Source organism: Xenopus laevis, chromosome 6S (genome assembly GCF_017654675.1).
Source record: "Xenopus laevis strain J_2021 chromosome 6S, Xenopus_laevis_v10.1, whole genome shotgun sequence".
Taxonomy (NCBI): Eukaryota; Metazoa; Chordata; class Amphibia; order Anura; family Pipidae; genus Xenopus; species Xenopus laevis.
Window position 1 is genome coordinate 97,942,508 of NC_054382.1, and position 13,001 is coordinate 97,955,508.

At 40.5% G+C, this 13,001-nt stretch overlaps 1 long non-coding RNA gene across 2 annotated transcripts; it reads left to right on the top strand.

Moving 5' to 3' along the window:
- The first annotated feature begins 6,058 nt into the window (after nucleotides 1-6,058).
- On the top strand, nucleotides 6,059-11,389 carry LOC121395156. 2 transcript variants are annotated; one of them, XR_005962296.1, is made up of 2 exons: nucleotides 6,059-6,427; nucleotides 9,340-11,389. It is a non-coding gene; the product is annotated as an uncharacterized LOC121395156 (long non-coding RNA). The 2 variants fall into 2 exon arrangements; XR_005962295.1 differs by having other exon boundaries at nucleotides 6,059-6,423.
- Nucleotides 11,390-13,001: the final 1,612 nt, after the last annotated feature.

The following is a 13,001-nucleotide window of genomic DNA, read 5'->3' on the forward strand; positions in this document are numbered from 1 at the left end:
GTATTCTTTATACAATGTATCAGCCATTCTCTTTCTGGTCAGCTGTTTCAGGAGTCAGAACCACCACACCAGATAATATAAAGGGACAGAAAGATACTGCCTTTAATAGCAGTTACGCTTACAACAACTTTTTTTTATAGCATTTTGATAATTGAACATGAATGTATATTGTAAATTGTCTTAGAATTAAATTGTTTCCTAAGGCAAAACACTGTTTTAGGTGAAGATTCCCTTGTACAGTATAATTGGTAACCAGAAAAATAAGAAACACTTTTTATGAGTTAGTCTCAGTGTCAAACCTACTAAGAGCTACACTAAACAACCTGTCTCTGCCCAGTACTCAACAAGCACTGATACACAATATACCACAGTTAGTTATATTAGTTAGGCAATAGGTTTTTCTTGCATTAAAGGCCAACTGTTAAATTAAAATTTTATGTACCACCCTGCTGCTTTACATTATGTTGTACTATACACACTACCCCCTGAGCTTATTTTATTATATCTTATATTTTATTATCTTATTATACCATCTACTCACACTCAAAAAGGACATAAATCTAAGGTGTAGAAGTAGAGTTCCTTGTTCCTGAAAACAGAAAACTGTCTCCTGATGCAAATAATGTGATTACATTGGGGTGGAGGCATCAGAAACAAGAATAAGTTATATCATTAGGCCATAATTCCCAATCACTTTAGCCAAGATTGTAAAGGGGAACAATAGGCATTACAATCGTCATTAGAACAATAAGACATTAGACATAATACAATCTAGTATAAACATTTATTGCAGGTAAGTGGTAGTGGATTGTGGACTGGACACACAGTGGGTAGCTGGATGCCTACCCCTAGTCCAGGTGGGTCGCTCCCCTGCTGCATTCGCCTCTCTCCTTTCCTCCCTGCACACTAGGGGCTGGCGGGGGTAGCCGACCGGGTGCCTAGGGTGCCCTGTCGGCTTGGCCCAGCCCTGATCTGGCCGTTTCATTCAATAGTTAATAAAGGATGCTGTTAAACAGCATTCAGCGTAGCACAGTCTCTGAATGCAAGGTGGAGACCTTGGGGTACATTTATTAAAGAGTGAAGTTAGAGGTGGCCACAGTCCTCTAGAGTGAAATTCCACCACTCTCCATTCATTTCTATGGTATTTTTAAAAGCGTATTTATCAATGGGTGAAAGTTCATCTTTTGATAAATACGCCTTTCAAAATCCCATAGAAATGAATGGAGAGGACTGAGGCGACCTCTAACTTCACTCTTTGATAAATATACCCCCTTGATGGCAGTATGCAAAGTTGCATAAAGGTTAGCAAAACCACTGGTGAAAGTTAATGAAGACACATTAGGCCCCCCATATCCTGGGCAGATGACCCTATTGTCCTATAATTAAAGCGATCCTTCACATTATCCACTACTATGTGGATCTGAGTGATAATAGTTGAGAAGGTAGAAAAACCTATATGGTGAAAAATACCTTTTCTGTGAACGTACCAACTATAACTCCTGGTATGAAGTTTCAGGTAGCACAATATCATTTCAGCAGTGAGACAAAGGGGGAAATTCACTAAAGGGTGAATTTTCGCCTCTGAAGGCTCCGCTACACTTTGAACCACTTTGGCAGTAGTTAATTCACAGCGCATATACTAATTCATCAATATGCAACGTTACGTCCCGGCAGGCAAACTATGGCGAAGTTTTGATAGCGAAACTTCGTAAGCGTAGTCATTTCATAGTGAACTTTCGCTACCGTTTCTGCCTAGCGAAATTTCGTAAATACATTATGCTTAGGTCAATTTAAATAGGACAGGTACAGGTATAGGATCCCTTATCCAGAAACCCGATATCCAGAAAGCTCCGAATTACGGAATGTCTCCCATAGACTCCATTTTATCCAAATAATCAAAATTTTTAAAAATGATTTCCTTTTTCTCTGTAATAATAAAACAGTAGCGTGTACTTGATCCCAACTAAGATATAATTAATCCTTATTGGAAGCAAAACCAGCCTATTGGGTTTATTTAATGTTTAAATTAATTTCTAGTAGACTTAAGGCATGAAGACCCAAATTACGGAAAGATCCATTATCCTGAAAACCGCAGGTCCCAAGCATTCTGGATAACAGGTCCGATACCTGTACATATATGCCATATATATGTCTTTATTAGAGATGGTGAAATTGCTGGAAGTGGCCACTTATTAAAAATGTCCAAGGAAGTAAAAAAAGAGATCCTCTATTGTCCTAGACATGAGCCAACCCTAAAACAAATGTGGTATGCGCTTTAAATGGTTAAAACATGTTTAAATATACGATATATATATATATATATATATATATATATATATATATATATATATATATATAAAATCCAACTGAATTAGGAACGCACAAACAAAAGAGTAGTCCAAATGCTGGGTGCCAGGCCGTAAACTTTTACAAACATCTCCATCGTGGACAGCACTCCATAATCAATCAAACTGAGCAACACATTAAATCTTTGAAAGGTTTATTGGTGGACCAACGTTTCAATTCCGCACAGGAATCTTCGTCAGGGTGAGAACAGTGCCAAAAACACAGACAGCCAATTTAAACAGAAAATGGCGCCAAATACTTGTTGCTATGGTGCCTAGCAACCCATGTGTGGGAAAAAAGAGGTGTAGAGAGAGAAGTGCTGGAGAGAAAGAATACACGCAAACACATAAAGTCCCCCTTACCTTCTGGTGTGTGCGCATCGTGCCAGCTGAGATAATGTTAATCAGACCATATCAGGGGGTCAGCACTGCCCAAACTCGCTCGTGTTGGGCCATAGCCGTGGTGAAATGGCAAACCGGAAGTTGCTGGCAGGCTCCATGATACAAGCGCTTCCATTGTTGCTAGGCGACCATTGCGGCTTTCTGCCATTCAAGCGCTCCACAGCTGTACAGCCGGTAGTCACGTCCCAGCGTATGGAACGCAGGCAGCACAAACCGGCTGCTGCTAGCTGTGGTGAATCGAGCGCAAAGGGACATTAAAAGAGGCACTCCAGACACCAAAGGTGTTCCTATTTGGATCGTGCACCTCTGGCTTCATCCTTTGGATTGAGTGCAGGCACTGCGGGACTATATATATATATCAAACAGAATGGAATGCACAAACATTAGTATGCAGAAACCTGGGTGCTAGTCTGAGAAGTATGTAGACAAAATGCAGGGATTGACAGCACTCCAAGGAAATACATCAAGTCAATAATTCAAATGAAAGTGGAGATTTATTGGTGATCCAACGTTTCGGCTCCGCACAGAAGCCTTCGTCAGGGAAAGAAAAGCAGTGCACAAGTGTTTGGGGGTTTAAATAGGGTAAAAAATGGCTCCAAGACACCTGTATACGATGCCTGTCACTCATCGTTTGTTATGCAAAGTAGTATATACAAGTGGATACAAAGGCAAATGTTGTTATCCATGTTAGGTATGCCCCTTTGTATGGGAGAGTTCTGCTTATACACAGGGTGCGTCCTACTGTTACCCCACTCTGTCACATTATTCTGATGTGTAGCGAGCTACCCGTCCTATGCCCTGTATAGATGGGCTGGAAATGCACCACAAACCCACAGTGAGCGGTGTTGTACTGTTGCTAGGCAACCCATGTCCGTCGCCGAGCACTCAACTGCTAGCAACCGCAAAGGGGAGCCAGCAGAGACAGCGCTTGTGGGCGAATGTAACGGAGGGTTTTGCGGAGTGTGCAGTCACTGAAACCAACGGCTGCCTACTGCCAGCGGTTCTACCCAGCCGCATCATTAGGGTTACATGGGTGCCACCGGCCTTCGTACTGCTTGTGCTCAGCTCACCTTGGTATAGGGACCCACAAATACACCCGCACCCATCAAAACCTTTGGGAGCATCCTTACTTCCGACATAAAAAAGGGATGGGGTAAGGTCAATACACATAACAACCTTAATTCGGCAGAACGCTCTGCCATTAAATCACTCAAAGCTGACAACAATTTAGTTGTAAGGCCCGCTGACAAGGGGGGGTCCATTGTGTTATTGGACTACTCCTATTACAGGGAGGAATTACTTGGACAGCTGGGGGACACCAGCACATATAAACTATTGCCAAATGACCCCACTCATACTTTTAAAAGGGAAATAGATGAGTTTCTGACACTGGGGAGAAATGCTGGATGGATTGACAATGATAAGTATAGCTACTTGACCACAGACTACCCCCGTACGCCCATTATTTATACATTACCAAAAGTACACAAGTCCTTATCCTCCCCACCTGGCAGACCCATAATATCAGCAGTTGGCTCTCTATACCAACCAATTTCCACTTTCGTTGACCACCACCTGCAACCATTGGTCCACGCAATGCCCTCCTATACACAAGATTCTAGTCACGTCATCAGGAGACTAAAGGAACTGGGGGATATACCCACCAAATGCATACTTGCCACAATGGACGTAAAAAGTCTCTATACAGTGATACCACACGACCAAGGAATTGTATCCTGCAGGAAGGCACTGCTATCTACACCACCTGGAACAGTACCCATAGAATTCTTACTGCATCTGTTAGAACTCACCCTCACCAGGAACTTTTTTAGATTTGAGAACTCTTTTTATCTACAAGTGGCTGGGACCGCAATGGGCAGTGCCCTCGCACCCTCATATGCCAACTTGTTTATGTTGGACTTTGAGAACACCCATATAATTCCACGACTGGGGAACTCCATATTGATATACTTTCGTTATATTTACGATCTGTTCTTCATTTGGACAGATACAGAACCAGCACTGTTGGCATATCATCAGCACTTGAACAGTTTGGACACACCAATCAAACTCACCTTGAATTATGATATGACAAATATCGATTTTCTTGACCTAAACATTTTTATCCTGGACTCCAAACTGGAGACTAGACTATACAGGAAACCCACGGATCGGAATTCAATACTGCACGCTGCCAGCAACCATCCACCGTCAACAATTAGAGGCATCCCTTACTCGCAGTTCCTCAGGGTGATCCGTAACAACAGTACAAAGAACACAACAGAGACACAATTACAGGAAATGTTTATTCGGTTCAAGGAGAGGGGATATTCGGATGACCTCCTTTAGGGGCAATTAAACAGAGCGCGTCAGAACTCACAATCCGACCTCCTGACAAGTGTACACAGAAAAAAATCATCAGCTAACCCCTTGATATTCACTACAACATTTTCTTCAGCCTCACGACAACTTTCATCCAGCATCAGAGAACATTGGCCCATGCTGAGTATGGACGATTCGCTGTCTCTCCATTTAGCCCCAAGGCCCATGATGGGATACAAGAGAGACAAAAGCTTAATGGACTAATTGGTCCGCACAGATTTCAAGGGACATGATCATAAAGAAACCAATTGGCTAACACAGAATAAAAAGCTGGGATGTTATAAATGCCCGAATTGTGTGACGTATAGATGCCTGTTAATTGGACCTGATTTTCCACACCCCCATACTGGCAAAAGGTTCAAAATCCATCACAGACTTACCTGTACCTCATCTTATCTTATATACATCATTACTTGCCCATGTGGACTATATTACGTGGGAAAAACTTGTACGACTTTAAGGGAGAGAATAGCAAACCATCGGTCTGCCATCAGCAGGGCTCTTAAAGAGGGTAAGGCTCTACAACCAGTGGCAAAACATTTTCTCAACAAAGGACACTCTCTCCCTACATTCAGGTGCATGGCAATTGGCCATCAACCCCCCTTGGTAAGAGGGGGTGATAGGGACCAGGCCCTACTGAGAATGGAGTCCCGCTGGATTTTGAAACTGGACACAGTTGCTCCCCGAGGTCTCAATGAGACCCTGCCTTTGGGTTGCTTTTTGTGAAACAATATTGACTTTTACTACCTTGTATCCTGTTTTGTTGCCATATAGCTTGCTACAAATGTTGCTTTTTTGTCCAATTATGTTTATTGTCATTTTGGTTTACCCATTTGTCCTCCCCTTCTTATGTAAACACAGCGCAGTATCCATATTTGCCCTGTCTGTCTGTTCCACTGATGACCACTGGGAGGTTAATTGGCTTAAAGAATAAGTAAACGTTTTTTTTTTCTATTTATAAATTTACTCTAAACAGCCCCCCAGATTAATGTACCTTAGTCCCTGCTGCAAGTCTGCTCTGGTTCCAGCGTTGTCAGCAGCTTCTTTCCCCTTCTTCCTGGTGCAGAGTGAAGCCCCACCCCTAAGCTTGCTGAGCTCTCCTTATCTCTCTGACTAGTCGGAGAGATCATTTGCATGCTGTGTCATAGCAGGGAGGAAGGCAGAGCCAGTGTGTGCAGGAGCTGCTTTTTTTTTTTTCTCCTCACATGCACTCCCTGCTCGTTCTGGTTCATTCCAGATCACAGCAGCACTGGGAGGAAGAGCTGGAAGACTTCTCTGATACTGCTAATGCACTGTAGGTAAATTAACAGCTTTTTTTCAATTTATAATATATTTCAAAATGCTATTGATTGTTATGCCTGATCTGCCCTCTAGTTATGTAAAGAATAAATGTGATTTGTGTTTAACTGTTTACTGACTTTGATTAACTCATTCATGTGTCCCATTGTCTTATTTACTGATCATTTTATGCACAAAGCTATTTCATTTTTTGTTTTTCCATTTATGCACACTGACATAGATTAACTAGAAGAGTGTAAGTAGCTCATTCAGAGTTTCCTTTGGGTGATGTCCTGATCTATTTGTGTGAATGTTTGTGTAATTGTTATAGTAGCATGAGGCATGCATAGAGTGATTTATATAACAATTTTGTTTGGGCAGAGGGTACTTTTAAACATGTTAGTATCAAAATGGCTGCCTGTACTGGGAGTTGTGAGGGTTTTCGGGTGGGGTCGGTTGTGCAAGAGATTGTTGATGAGGTTTGGGGGGGTTGATTTATTATCAGTAAGAATGGCAGATGGGGATTTTAATCTGTTAGAATCAGAATGGCAGCCTGTTCTGGGAGTTGAACATTACAGTGAATGTTCAGGGACTTATGCAAGAAATTGTTAGTGATACTGGGGGAACTAGCTTACTAATCATTTAGGGCAGAGTTGACTTTGAACATGTTAGATGCAGATTGGCAGTATGTTATGGCATTTGTAAATTATAGTAAAGGTTCAGGGATTTGTGCATGTAATTGATAGTGATGCTGGTTATCTGGCTTACTATTCTGTTAGAAGGGCAAAGGGGAAGTAAAATTAGCGAGAATCAGAATGGCAGTCTGTTATGGCATTCAAGTTTATGAGATGACAATGTGCTAGACTTGGGGACTAGGCCTTCATATATAGCACCTTTTTTTGTAATACACAATAAAAAGATTAATAGTTCATGGATCCATGGTACCACCATCCAAATATTTCTCAGTTATCTTTTTTTTGTATCCAAACTTTTAGTATTTTACATTTATAAAATAAATTGAATATATTGCACATGTCTAGGGAGGCAGAAGGGAAATACTGCTAAGATGCAGCACAACCCAGTGAATTAGTGATTTTTTTCCAAGGAGGTGTGCCTGACCAGTAACTTCATTTTTCCTTACCATATATACAATTGTACATTACAAAATATTATTTGAGCAAAAAAACACTTTTTCCCTGCACCAGGGCCAACAAAGTGCCTCACAATGCAGACACAAACTGGAGCAGACACGAGCAATTCAGTTAACTGTCTACCTTATTTCATATGCATTCAGATAATCCCTGTCTAGCGGTAAATAGCTTTGTAGACAGTGAAAAGTGCTGCATATTCTATTGTACAACAGTGTATGATTGGCAGCATTATGGGCTAAGAAAGCAGGGGTGCACATCTAGCCTGTGTTATTGCATAGCTTCCCACTAGAACACAAGCACCCTTCTTTATAACTTTATTTGGATCCATTTCCTCTGTAGCTTCATGTCTGCTTTTTAGTAAAATGTCTATTTTTTACCCTAGTAGCTGTGTTTGAAAAAAATACACACATCTATCAAGTTTAACTTTTTGTCTTTGTAAATCCTACCTACCTGACAGCTTTTTTGTTTGCGTCTGTTCAGCGCACTACTGTGGCATTGTCAAAGCAGTGTGTACAGTGCACTGATTCATACAGTTTAACCAAATTTGGCACAGTGTTTTGTTTGAATCACACTGTGGTGGTAATGCGTGCTGCTGGTCATAGCAAAATACCCACTTTTATTTATATATATATATATATATATATATATATATATATATATATATATATATTTATATATATATATATATATATATTTATTTATTTACATATTGCTTTACCTAGTGTTGTGCAAAAATCATCTTATTGTTGTCATAATAATAAAAGCTTACGTTTAGCTCTAAACATTGTGAACATTGTTGTACTCTATTTTTGTATCAGTATCAGAGAAAGCCTTTTCTCCACTTGAAATAAACAAGGGCGTTTCTACCATAAGGCTAGGTGAACACGTTGCCTCAGGCGGCAGCTCCCCAGAAGTTACCAGGGGTGGCAAAAAGCCGCTCCTGGAGCTGAATTTCCTATTATTACACTACTCATCCTCCTTTCCTCATTGGTGATCTGATGGTAAGTGTGTCGGGTAGGTGGGGGCGGCATTAATACCTGAAACGCACCTGTAAATAAAATATAATCGCAGAAAAAACTGTTATGGCTGAAGGTATTCTTTGTGTGTAACTAGTGGATATCTGAGCATTTTCAGGCCATCATCGTGGTCTATTGCCTAGTGACAACCAGAAGGCATCCCTGTCAATGCTAAAATATATTGGGCATGATTAGTGTACAGGTATAGAATCCCGTATCCGGAAACTCAATATCTACAAAGCTCCGAATTACGGAATGGCTGTCTCCCATAGACTCCATTTTATCCAAATTATCCACATTTTTTCTGCGTAGTAATAAAACAGTAGCTTGTACTTGATCCCAACTAAGATATAGTTAATCCTTATTGGAGGCAAAACCAGCCTATTGGGTTTATTTAATGTTTAAATGAATTTCTAGTAGACTTAAGGCATGAAGACCCAAATTATGGAAAGATCCGTTATCCGGAAAACCCCAGGTCCCGAGCATTCTGGTTAACAGGTCCCATACCTGTAGTAATATTTTTAATTTGTTGAAAATTGTTACATGTGGTGTTTATTTGCATGCATTCTCCACCTGCCTGCAACTGCACAAAGAGATTTTTTTTTTCGGTGCAATAGTGCTTACAACGTGTTGGCCTTTGTAGAAAAGAACCATATGTAATATTACTTTGTGTATATCATGACGTTTTGCTTTGTGTTGTATGCCTAATTTTTTTGTAATTATTTATTTGAACCATACTCACTTTAAATCTTACTTCCCTCCTAGGTCTTTATTTTTCCCAAGGATAATTTTTCAAAATAGCTGGTAAGTAATACTGTGGCTGTAATACTGTGGCTGTATCTATAGCCGTCTTTGGGGTAACTACCCGATCCCAAGTACAGAGTCTCATCAGGAGCCTCTAACCCTGGCTCCCTCGACCATTAATTTGTGCAAGTGCAACAAAAAAAAAGAAAAAAAATTTCTGGGCTGGTGTCAGATTTACAAGATATAAAATGCAGTTCCCCTTTAGATGATCAGTGACACAACTGTATATGTAAGCATGTGTATAACATGGCTATTGTATATTACAGGCAGAATGGATTACTTACACAGACACGTGAGTAACTGCTAGCACTTCAGCTGTCAGACTCTCAACCCCATCATGCAGGTACAATCTGCTGTTAATTCTAAGGAAAGGTAGCACCCTGTGCCCGTTGTCCCTCTGGCAGAAATTCCCCACTGATGACCCCGGGCTCTGTGGTAATTAATGGCCACAAGTTTGTTGTTAATAAAACTCCAACTACATCGAGCCCAAATTCGCACCCTACGAAGAGTATTCTCAAAATAACTACTTGCGCAACCAGTCCCCAGAATACTACGAGCGGCCGAGGGAGCCCGGGTTAGAAGCTCCTGCTGAGACTCTGTACTTGGGAGCGGATAGTTACCCCAAAGACGGCTATAGATACAGCCACATTGCTCCGCCGAGCCAAGAATCTTCTACAAAAGTCCAGGATCATGGGATCTCTCCAAAGGGGCGCAGTCAATCTCTGCCGCAACTTGTCCAAAGCCACGTTCCCAGGCAGCCTCCCCAGCACTGTGATTCCTCGTAGCCTTTAAATTAACCTTTAGTATAACGTAGACGTAGAGTGTGAAATTCAGAGAAGATTTGCAATTGGTTTTTGAATTTTATTATTTATGGTTTTTTAGTTATTTAGCTTTTTATTCAGAAGCTCTCTAGTTTGCAGTTTCAGCAATCTGGTTGATAGGCTCCAAATTACCCTAGCAACCATGCATTAGTTTGAATAAGTGACTGGAATATGAATAAGAGAGGGTCCAGATATAAAGATGAGTAATACAAAGTAGGAATAACAATACATTTGTAGCTTTACAGATCAAATCCGAAATTTTACAGAGGAAATTCAAAGAAGATTTGTCACTGGGCTTTCATACACATGCCGATAATCAGTCCAGTCTGGCAGATTCAGGGAGACTTAGTCGCCTGTCGACTAATCGCCTCTTCTGCGTGGCGACAAACTCCTCCGAACTCCCTTCCATATGCTTGAATGAAAAAACGCCTGCGCTAATACACTCGCGGTGCGTCGATTTCCGAACTTGCCTCACAAGGAAACTTTGGGTGACTTCGGAAATCGAAGCGACGCGAGTGTATTAGCGCAGGCGTTTCTTCATTCAAGCAGACAGAAGGCAGATGGAAGACGGAAATGCCTCCCCGCCTGCTAGAGTGTAAATTGCCTATGAGTGACACTCTTTAACACTTAGGGTAAGGGCACACGGGTAGATTTGGGGAGATTTAGTTGCGTGGTGACTAATCGCCCCTTCTTCGGGGCGACAATCTACCCGAACTGCCTTCCCCTATCTTCCCACTTGCTATACTAAAAAAATCGCCAGTGGGATGCCACTCGCAGTGCTTCAGTTTCCGAAGTTGTCTCACGAGGAAACTTTGGGAGACTTCAGAAAATGAAGCTCCTTGAGTGCCATCCCACTGGTGATTTTTCAGTGTAGCCGGCTGGAACATAGGGCAAGGCAAGTTGGGGAGATTGTCGACCCAAAGAAGAGGCAAATAGTGCCAGGCGACTAAATCTCCTCGAATTTGCCCATGTGCCCTTACCCTTAGTTTCCCGAAGTTGCCTCACTTGGAAACTTCAGTCGACTTTGGAAACTGAAGTGTTCCGAGTGCCATCCCACAGGCGATTTACACTCTAGCTGGCGGGGAGGCAGTTTGTGGAGATTATTCGCCCGAAGAAAAAACAATTTGTCAATGTGTTGTGGAGTTCTACCCTAAAACACCAACCAATAAAAATTAAAACCAATTAGAAAATGTCTCAGAATATCCGTTTCTACATCATACTAAAGCAATGCATTGGGCATTGTAAATATCCATAGTATCTCTGACCACACTGTGTGATATAATGTAACATTAGTAATATTCGTAAATGAATGGAACATTTTATATTAATAAAACAGATTTAATTGGAATTTTGAACAAAATATATATTTAAAAAAAAATTATAAACTAAGAGCCATGTCGGAAGCATCATAATCTTTTGCAAATTTGAATCCAACATACAGGCCATGTGGTCAGGGTATGTTCGTCGGATGGCATTTACTGCAGGTATTGGTCTCCAATGCCAACTCCTAGGTATCATGAGCCAAGACGTGAAACACCTATATGCGTTTTGCGCAAGTTTCTAGAAAAATAAAAACAAGAATGAAAATGATTAACAGTTACATTTAAAAAAAGATTTTTAATGAAAATTACTATGTTAATGAACAAGGATCGAATTGTTTGGTAAGGTTGCCGAATGATTGGATTTCTTATAGGGTTTTTGTTGCTAATGATGAATACACTTGTAAATTTCTATAATATATCATCATTGACATATATAGATCTTACTGTTACCTATTGTAAATTTTTGGGGCCCTTAGTATAAAAGCGAGTGACTTGCCCAAAACTCGAATATGAAATCTATTTGGATTTCTTTAAACATCTTGATGAAAATCTCCATTTTCAATAACATTTCCTCCTTCTGGAATGAGATTAGGGGGGATTCTTAAGGGTCGAAATTTCGAAGTTAAAAATAAATTCGAAATTCGAACCTTCGAATTGAAATTTTAGCGCTAATCCTGCGATCGTCGAATGGTCGAAAGTCCCAAAGAAATTTTTTGTTCGTTCGTTGATTTTGTTCGAATTCCCCAACATTTAACCAATTCGATGTTCGAAGTACCAAAAAAATATTCGAAATTTTTTTTCTTCGAATCCCTTTACTCGAGCTTTTTGAAACGGCCCTTTAATGTATTAGTTTCAGGCGCAAATTGTTCCATTTTTGTTGCTAACAATGCGTTCTTGCATGTGCCCCAGTTTGTGTTTCCAACTCTTTAAAGTGTCATGTTTCAATTCGATTTGAGCTGCTGTAGTTTTGGTGTCTTCTTGGATTAAAAAGGGAAAGGGAAGGCCATGTTTTCTGCGAACAGGCTTTTGTGCATTTCTATGAAATTGTTCATGTAAAAAAAAATAGTATATTTATACACAGATAAAAACAGGGCTATTTGAAATCATAAATAGGATTAATTTAAAAAAATGGGCTTTTATGCCCATAGTTAGCCAATATTAAAATAAATTTGTTTGCTGTTCAACTTTATTAAGATTGAAAAAAAAATATTGTCCAGTATATGGTTTAAGAGGGATCCCAACCACTTGGATGTTGTCCCAGTGGCCTCAAACAGGAGCTTATTTTTGAATTCCAGGCTGGAGGTAAGTTTTGGTTGATAAAAAACAGGTGTCTCCCAAACAGAGCCTCAATGTAGGTTTGACAATCCACATAGGATACAAATGGCCAATCATAGCCCTGATTTGGACCCCAAAAAAAATTTTCCCATGCTATTTGTTGCTCCCAACTCCTTTTTCTTTCTGAATGTGCTCACTGGTTTTA